The sequence below is a fragment of the Lygodium microphyllum genome, chromosome 25 (assembly GCF_053477565.2).
Source record: "Lygodium microphyllum isolate KBCC chromosome 25, Lygodium_microphyllum_v1.1.10, whole genome shotgun sequence".
Taxonomy (NCBI): domain Eukaryota; kingdom Viridiplantae; phylum Streptophyta; class Polypodiopsida; order Schizaeales; family Lygodiaceae; genus Lygodium; species Lygodium microphyllum.
In genome coordinates, this window is record NC_141159.1 from 59,011,002 (window position 1) to 59,020,770 (window position 9,769).

A 9,769-nucleotide genomic window follows, 5' to 3' on the forward strand; every position below is an offset into this window, starting at 1 on the left:
GGAGAAAAGAAATCAGAAGAAAGACTGCACTAGCTGAGCATCTACCTCAACAACCCATGATCAACTCTTAGTCCATACTATTTCTACTAAATGTTCCTATTGCAATAAAAGGGGACATATTATCAGCAAACTATTGGAAAAAATATCCCAACAGGATAAACTGCAACAAATGTAAGCAAATAGGACATATAATCAATAATGTCCTAACTTCTCTAAAGCACCAAAATAATTGGAGGCTAACTATGTCTCCAAAGCACTTGATCACCACACTTTTTTAGTATTTTTTGTATCATCTTTCCATAAACATCCTTGTAGCCTACTTTATAAAGGCATCCCATTGATTGATTGATGGAGGGAACATTTTCATACAATGTAATCTAATGTAACCTTGGCATTGAGGAGGGGGGAGGGGGGGTGTTAGAAGTATAGCATGAAAACCCTATGTAAGCAAGGGTTCATGAAGGAAGGTGAAGTGTGAATGGACTAAAGGACATGGAAAACCCTGAACCTAACTTCTAGTGGCTATATAAATAGTCCTAAGGGTCACTCTTAGCGCGTAGAAGAGAGAGTGTACAAGTTGTACTTCATAAGCAATTGAATAAGCAAGATCATCCTCTTATACTTTGTGAGATCTCTTCTCCCTCGTGTGCACACTCCTCTACGCTGCAACTCTGATATTCCAACAAGACACTTGACGCATAAAGGCATATATTGCAATATCAATATTGATTGTCTTGATTACATCTAAATGACCCTGACCAAAGACCGAGCCACTTTTAACCGAGTTGCCAAGCCAACTCCTACAAGTTGTTGCACTGAATAGCTGATATTGGTAACTAATTCCTATGATTTATCTAGCCTTCCTCAATAATTACGACACTCGTTTTGTAGTAGTCCAACTAATCTAATGTCTAGAACTCAGTAAGCTTGCATTCTTCTTTCCTCTTCATTACTAAACATCGATCAAGATAAAAACAAGTTCTCTTTGCACTCTTATGTGTACTCATACATTGTTTATTTTAAACCCCCATATCTCCCCTTAATTATAAATTATCCTAGTGGCCCTCCACTCTTTATCTTAACAATCATCTAATCATTTTTTAAAATGATACTTGTAAAAGTTTAATATAGAGGCTGAGACGTCCCCTTAGGCCATCATATAAATAAATTACTAATTTTATGTTGTTTATAATTTGGTTAAGGAATATAGTTATTTTCTAACTCAGTAGCTATCATAAAATACCCTTACATTTTTTTCCATGTCGTAGATTAACACACCACGTATACTCTTAATCGTGTCAAATCAAAAACACCATGTTTATATGGATATTTTCTTTAATAAGAATAACGTTAAATTGGTTTTTTTTAATTTTTAGGAAATTTACTAAAACATCAAAAATTTGACTTTCATCTTTTCCATGGAAAGATTATAATTTTTATTGATGCAAAACATAAAATTTTTTTAATGTGAATTGAAATTTTTACTTAAAATAACTATTTTTTATTTTTCCAACATGTTAAATTATCTTTAAATATTATCAAAAATTTTCAATAAACTTTCAACATAATATAATTTATGAGAAAAATATCATAACTCATAATGATGCAACCAAAATTTTTATAAATTTTATGTTGCATCACTTATTTTTGTTAAACGAGGTAAGGCACTTACGTAAAGTATGAGAGTCACAATTACGCTTTTGAAAGCCGTGTGCTTTGCAGTCCGACCAAGAAGAAGTCTACCCAATCATTGTGCACCACAAGCTCGTCATTTCTTGGCTCCCAAGAGATCCATTTGCCAATTGTATGGTTGCCTTAGGAATGGCCCCGAGTACCACAGAAGCTGCTTGCCCACTTCTTCCTGGTGCATGTTCATCCATCAAAAGTAGTCCAGTTTTGCAATGCATGGCAAAGTCCTCACATTTGTTATGGAAGATATGATAATCCCCAAAACCATTAACTAAAAGATACAATGCATGGTGAAGGACCTCTTCTTCTGGATCAAATTGAGCAAGAGTGCAGGTTCCACCCTGGGCTTTTGCCAAAAATGTGGATGTATCAACTCCATACTCAAATCTATATAGTGGCCTTCCATTCAAAAAGCAATCCATGCATGATATCACAACACCACATTCCCTCCTCCTTATCTAGCTGCACTCCTCATAGAAGCGAGTCGATGGTGTGGCAAAACTTCCGATAAATTGATCAACAAAAGTTCATGTCCCAAGCTCTTGAACTTGCCTTTAAGTAAAATGAACGACGCCGTGTTACTTGGTTCCCAAGTTGGTACTTCAATAGCTAATTGCTATGTGCACCACCTTTTTATATGTTTACTCCTAGATCTCACGCCTTCATCCATACTTTGATCTTAGCCTATGCAACATTTGATTTCAATCGTGATGTGCGTAGTTGTAGTAGGGATGTCATGAGTAGATGTGATCGGCTATGTGCAAGTCTTTGTGCTTCACTTTGTTAGAGAGCAGCCCCATGTAGACGTTAACACAATGCCTGTAGAATCGCAGATTCAAACACGAGAGATCCGGTTGGCTTCTATTTGTTTGTATGTCTCTCTCTCTCCCCCCAATTCATGGCGCTTCCCTTCTTGCCTCATGACCCCTCCTTTTTCAATGATCTCCCTCTATCAAGCACACACAGAATGATCTCTATCTTTCTCTCTCTTCACATTGCGAACTAATGATGTTCCCTCCCTTCTCTTTCCTGGCAACCACCTCCATGTTGTCGCTGATTGAAAATACTCTCTCTAATAGGTTGGCGATTGATAGCAATTATGTTTAGATCCTCTGCTTCCAATTGCCTTCGCCTTCAAATGTGTTCAAGTCGTGCCAACACATGTGAGTACAACAATGTTTTCTTTCCATGGGACGACATTCTAAGGTCAAGTTCCAGGAGGTGATGGCGTGGGAGTAAGTTTCCCACTTCTCACATTCCATTGCTTATACAAAGTGCACAATTATGGCATTGAGATTAGATCCCTTGATCTCCACTTTTCATTTGCATATTCTCCATGTAGGACATTATTAGTCTTAAAGAAATTGAACTTGCCAAGACCTTGTGGTTTGTTTGATATGATTGATATGAATTGGCCTTCATAAGAGTTTCCATCTCTGAGTACCCATACCCCATTATCAAAATTTCCAAGAGCCCAAGTTCCACAATACTGGCTCATACTCTCTTTGAAATAATATGTACCCACACCATGCCTTTTATTATCAAACCAATCACCTTAATGCATATCACCATTCTCATATGTATAAATCCCATAGCCTTATTTTTTACCAACTTTCCAAGATCCATCATATGAGCTATTGTTGGGATATTTTTGTACTCCAAGACCTTCCTTAAGATTGCTATTATATTGTCCATCATATACTGCCCCATTTACAAACTTGTAGACACCATACCCTTGCTTCTTTCCCATGTCATATGTACCTTCAAATGTGTCTCCACTTGTGTAGCTAGTAACTCCATGCCCATGTGGTATGTGATCAATGAGCTCACCACTCCAAATCTATTGTAACAATCATGCATTGGCTTTAGCGAAATAATCCAGATAGATCATTGCTTGAAAACATTTCCTCTAAAGAAGATTGTCTTCTTGACATCATGCAATGGCCTCATTATTTTTCTAATTTTCAAAATTTCCTTCAATTCATTTCCTTTCCCCCCCTCTAAACCTTAGACTGGACATCTTTAAGGACTTTGAAATCTAATGGTACAAATCCTAGCTAGAACTCTACTGCACCTTTTGCATTTAAATTTGCAATAAACTATGCCTTTGACTTACTTGGAAATGTAGTATCCTCGTGAGCTTTCTATGAATACTTAGCTTTGAAGATGTTGCTACCATAAGATTCTTCCAAAGAGTCTTTAGAACTTTGAAATTGACGATCTTAAATCTACCTCACATTGTTGACCACGAAATCACATAGAGTTGTTAAATTTGTATATAGTTGTGGGTAGACTAGGTGCGAGGAATTCGTAGAGGGTTCATGCGTCAAACCCTTAAAAGAATAAGGGTGTGTCCGATGATCCTCACATTGAGCTCATAGAGTGTAACACTTTGGCTTGGTGACCAGGGCAAATATAATTTGGTTAAGGAGATATCATGTGCTTTGCATTGCAGGTTACGAGAGGCATGCAAGTGTTACTTAAGTGATGTGCCGAACCACCACAAAGCTCCTAGACTTGCCTCTTTTCACTAAAGCAAAATTAAATTTGGTGTTGGAAAGAGGGGAGTCATGGGAGAGAAGACAATATCTTATCTTCTCTAGGTGATGGTAATTCCCTATGGGAAAATTTTAGATGATCATGGTTGGATTCACTAAGAAAATCTATCAGATTTTGTCTAAAACTCCACCTTTCTCTCATATAAAAACTTCCTTGTATCGACATCTCATGGCCAACAAACTATAGAGACGTCCTCCAAAAATAGCAACAATGAACACCGCATTTGCATCAAATTAGTGTAAAAAGTTGGTAACAATGTGCCAACTGTGTACAATTTTGCTAAATTTTTTTGCAATATTAGGCATTGTTTCTAGGTGTTGTCATTAAACAAACCTGAAGCAAATTTAGTGGATGAAAAATCTTAATGTTATCTACTTATACATTTTTGAAGAATCTAAATCAAACTCTACCCTCCACATAGAGTGATGTGAGATTTAACAAAATCACTATGTCTATGAGCAAGTGATCCAAGTTATTTTGGCTAATAGAGTTTATATAATAAGCCGCTCATGCCACAAAAGATATTGTAAAGAAGGCTACCCAGACCTTCCTTCCAACTATATAATTCTACAAGTTTTTGCTAAACTTCCTTGCTATCATACTATTAATGATGTATCAGATTTCCATGGGTGAATCTTCATAATAGAATTCTCATCATGATGTAGTGCCTCTGGCCTACAAAAAATAATGTGAATAAAAGATGATTTTCTATCTCTAATGTGTACCAAAACTATAATCCTAAAGAAAAATCTTAAGTTAAAAAGTGGGTAAGTTTCATGATTTATATTAAACTAGCTCCTTATGTATTGAAAAATCAAGATATTCCATCATTGATCTTATCAAACAGCAAGAAAAGAAATATCTTCTCAAGCAAATCAAACCTCTAAAATTCGATGGGAAAGGGAAGGATGCAAAAACCAATAAGACTAAGACGAAACGTCCATCTCTTATCGAAGTAGTGGTGTAGAGATAGTAGAGCCTCAAAAACTACTACTACATGGAAACTCATGAGAAAAGCTATGCATGGGAGGTATCTACCAACTTCTTATCATGCCTCAAAGATGAATGAGTTCTTCGAGCTTTGCTAGCTAGCATTGATTTGTAACCCTTGAGAAGTATGATCTAGCAATGGATATTGCCCAATAAGTGGCTAAGTTTTGATAAGGGTTAAATTCTCCCTTGGACACTTAGTTGGAGTTTATGCTATCCTCCAAGGGTCTCAAGATGCTCTCTTAAGAGCCAACGCTTTGATCGATTTGAATAAAGGTCAATGTCTTGAAGATAACTACTTCTCGATGTACTCTACCAAAAATTTAGGATACATTTTGAGAAGATGCTCTACATGCCAATGTTTCTATTGCAATGAGCTAGGACACATCCAAGTTGATTGCCCCAAACTAGATCAAGAAGATGAGGAACCATCAAAGAAGCAAAGTTGTATAAATTTAGCAGGTATGCTATAAGAATCAAATAATACTGAAGACCTAAAGTACAATATACCCTTTGAAGATTAGTAGAAGCCCTAGAAAAGTTGTATTAAACTTTATACTTGTTTTCTAGATTCAATAATCATACATTGTAATAATCCATCTTTGAATTCATAATATCGTACTGAAGTTTGAGTACTGTGGGATCTCACTCTATCACCAAGACCCACGGACCACTTATTGTTTCAAGCATTTCAAGCCAAGTGCAATGGCTACCTCTCACATAGTCGTATGTGCTCTCACATCTACGAGTGTAGTGAGCTTACCTTCATGCTCAATCGAGTTGCCTTCTCTCACAAGCTCTCTAGTAGCTCCATGATCCAAGGTGCCAGCTCAATCCTCAAGCTCCAAGCTCCACGCTCCATTGCCACACACAAGATAGGAGAAGAGAAGAGAAGAACAAGAGAGTAGAAGATGGAGAGCTTTTCCACCATGACTCCTCACCCTCACAAACTCACAAGCTCAAACAAGTAAGAAGAAGAAGAAGAAGAAGAAGAATAGAGCTAGTTTTGGCCACACACAAGAATGAGCTTCTTCATCACTTTTTGCATTTTCTACAAGCCCTAATCCCTTTTGGGCATTTATCCCTTTTTGCCTAGGTCCTCTTTCCCTATTCCCTTCCTATTTACATTGTTATTTCACCCATGCCCATCTACATTTACAAATTGCACAGGAGGGAGCCTGGTGCATTCTTACAAAAACTCAAGGTGTGCCTTTGCATTTAAAATGCACATTTTCTCTTTCGCACTTGCCCTGAACATTTTAGGATTATCCTTGCAATTTTGACCTTTTTTCCTCCTATTTTTTCAATCGAATACCACCTTTTTTCACTTTGCCCTCCATCTTTTTAATTTTGTTTTTGTTTTCCTCGCACTGGGGTTAACATTACTCCCCTCCTAGTTGAGTGCTAGTCCCATGGCACATGCGAGTACCTATTGATGAGGGCTCAGGTGGTTGAGTGGTTGCCATGTGAGTCAACGATGGGGCTTCATGGTGGTTGGATGTGGAGAAGAAGCATTACAAAATGGATGTGGGACTGTGGAGGCTGAGAGTAGATTAAGTGGGTGACAGGGGTCTTTGAAGTCAGTGGTTGGTCATGGATTGTCGAACGTACTTGAAAAGGAAGAGGAAGTGTGATACATGTGGGCATGCCTACCTCATCATGCAGTGTGAGGTGTCCGTGCCAATGAAACTGGGAAGAGTGGGTTGAATATCAAGGAACCTTGTGGTGTTGTCCCCCACTTGAGGACCCAATTTGTGTACGAGGGAAGGTGTTGTGGGTGTGACTTAGGGAGATAGGTCTAACCGTGCAAACTCCCTAGGTGTGTCCTGCCCTTGATATGCCCTAAGTGTGAAGTGGGAGATACAAAGGACTAGGGGGTTTGTGGCATGGAGCCGGCCAATCAAGGCTACTAGATGTATCTAACTCGAGAACCCCTAGGTGCAATGTTTGTGGCGCTCTGATGTTACATGAGAAAGCTCTTTATTCATTTTCTGTTGCTTTGCATGGGTCTTTTCTTTGTTTCTCTTTTCTTTTTCTTTTTCCCTTTTTTTTGGAGCTACATTGGGGGGGAAGTACACTAAACTTCCTCCTAATTCTCTTCAGTAGTTACATTTTGGGAGGGTCTAAGAGATTTTCTAAGGAATGTATGGCTTTGCATGTAGCCCTTTTGGTTAATCCTTATATTGAGAGGGGTAGAGAGAAAGGGATGATTACATTTTGAGAACCTGCTAGCACTCATATCTTCCAAAGGCTCATGCAAAAAGCTAGTAAAAGAGCAGCCCTTAACATTAGGTGGGTCATTGCACAGCTATCTATCCCTACATTGATATCAAAATAGAGGGGTGATAGGTGCTCTTCTTAGGCTACTAGTTTTTGTTTTAGTAGAATTTACAAGAGGCGGAGGTAATTATAAAAGTGGTAAGGAAAGTGGGGTCGAGGCATGCCGTGAACTCGTTCAAAAAGTGAGTAATGGAAGGTTGAAGGTCTTGTACTCCAAAGGTCAGGCATTCTTCAAGAGTGGCAGTATTGACATTGTAGATTAAAGGGAAGTCGTACCTGCCATGCTTCCCCTGGTCAACACCATGGCACCTTGGCTAAGCCATGTAGGTGGGGTCATCCCTTTCATATGGTAGTGTGTTGCAAGAAAAGCCAAAATTGGTGTCCCAAATTCTTCATCGCCATTTAGGTTGGGCTTCATAGCCTTTAACATTTCTTGGCTCTTCCATAATGGTATCCTCCTAGTATCTCGTAGGCTCTCTTCTCCATGACGTGGGATTTCTAGCCCTCTCGTCAAGCCACCACTTCCCTAGCCTTTTCATGACCTAGATGGCTCCTTCAACCCATTGGAGGGGGTAGCACTCTACTCAAGGTAGAAGGGTAGAAGAATTTAAATTCAAATGGTGTGCCATTCTCCCATTGCTCCCAATGGTTTAATTCTAGTGTCCAATTGATAAGCAGTTGTTCCTCGGTTTGCGGCATCTAGACATCGGACATATCTTGTGGTCTAACATTAAATTTTCTCCTCGCAAAGTCAGCTAACACTTTGAGTTTCCTTTTGGCCTTGATGATTCTTTCTGCAATGTCAAGATCTTCTTCTAGGCCTTTTGCTTCTGTTGTCGGAGGTTGTGGAGGGCTCTATTCACCAGGCTGTTGTGCCTCTATGTCGGTAGGTTGCTCGAAATTGGGCCTTCATTCCTTGGTGGCTTTGCCTGGTTGTTGCTATTGTTGGCTGCTCTCAATGCCCCTATTCTCGAATTTCGAGCTGCTCTAACTCCTCTATCGCGAGCCCTGCTTGCAACAAAGTTTGCCTTCATTGCACCAAGATTGGGCTAGTGTTGGTCCTTGGAGTGTGCTCTTGAAGCCCATATTTTATGGCTCTCCTTGAGACCTCTAGCTTTCTCTTTAGCCCTTCCACATGGTCATCATCCCCGACCTGAGTTACATGAAGTACTATATTGAGGAAGGCATGTTGCTAGACCTCTAGCCCTGCCTTTACTACTTCAGCCCTTGCTTCTGCCATGATTCTCTTACTTTCTACCAGGACAAGGCATTTGGCTAGGTCCCTGACTCTTCCAAGGTTCCTCTCTTCCCAGACTTTGGCCTTCTCCTCCATCTTGCGTTAACTCAGCCCACAGCTCGTGTGACAGTTTTTTCACCACCTCTACTTGTCCTTTCCATATTGATAGTATCTTTTCCTTGTCGTGTTTGTGGTGATTCGGCTGTTCTTTTAGCCAGTCCTACTCTTGGAGGTCTCAAGGAGTCATTTCTCCACCTCCAGTAGCTTTTTTGTTGAATCCATGTCCTTCTGGGCCCTAATGTATTGCAGTTCCTTCAATATTCGTTCCTTTTACCTCCTCTACTTCTAGAACTCTACATGGGCTTGTATCTTTACTTTCTTTAGCTCTTAAATGAACTCCTCTCCTAGGTTTTTTAATTGTTCGAATTGCTCCTCCATATTCTCTTTCCCTTTATGAGGCTTAAGAAGTCTGTTTCTAGCCCCATTTCTCACTCTATCTTTCCCACTTGTAGCTCTTTTGTACTTTCTTCTTCTTTCTCTACCTCCATTTTCTTGCTTGCTTCTAATTCCTTCATCACGTCATTCACCTGCCTTTGATAGATGGTTATGTGCTTTGTCTTCTCTAGTTGATAGGCAACAAACACGTCCTTTTCCACCTCCAATTCTGCCATGGTGGCCTTCCTATCTTCCTTCATCTTTTCAAGTTGGCCTAGGAGCTCCTACATATACTCATTGTAGTTGGTTGCTGCCGGCATGGCCAATGGCATGGCATTGCGGATGCTTTGATCTTGGACTTCTTTGGGTCCTTTATAGATTATGCATCCCCATGACAACATGTCTCTTTGTCCCTATTATTAGGGCTCTACCACTGTGGGTGTTGGGCCAAACTACTTCACCAACTTTAGCAGGTATTGTACCCAAGCCACCACTTTGCTTTGGCCCCCTCCCCCTTCTGAGGTCTCCTGGGTGGTGACTAGAGTGGCAATCAGGGTGGTTGGTGTGATGGTGGGTTCA

The 9,769-nt window shown here is 39.7% G+C and overlaps 2 pseudogenes; both read right to left on the reverse strand.

Annotated features, from left to right (window-relative positions):
* Window positions 1-1,739: 1,739 nt before the first annotated feature.
* On the reverse strand, window positions 1,740-2,489 carry LOC148014264 (protein LEAD-SENSITIVE 1 pseudogene; annotated as a pseudogene).
* Window positions 2,490-2,971: 482 nt separating this feature from the next.
* Window positions 2,972-8,851, reverse strand: LOC148014265 (uncharacterized; annotated as a pseudogene).
* Between the last annotated feature and the right edge of the window lie 918 nt (window positions 8,852-9,769).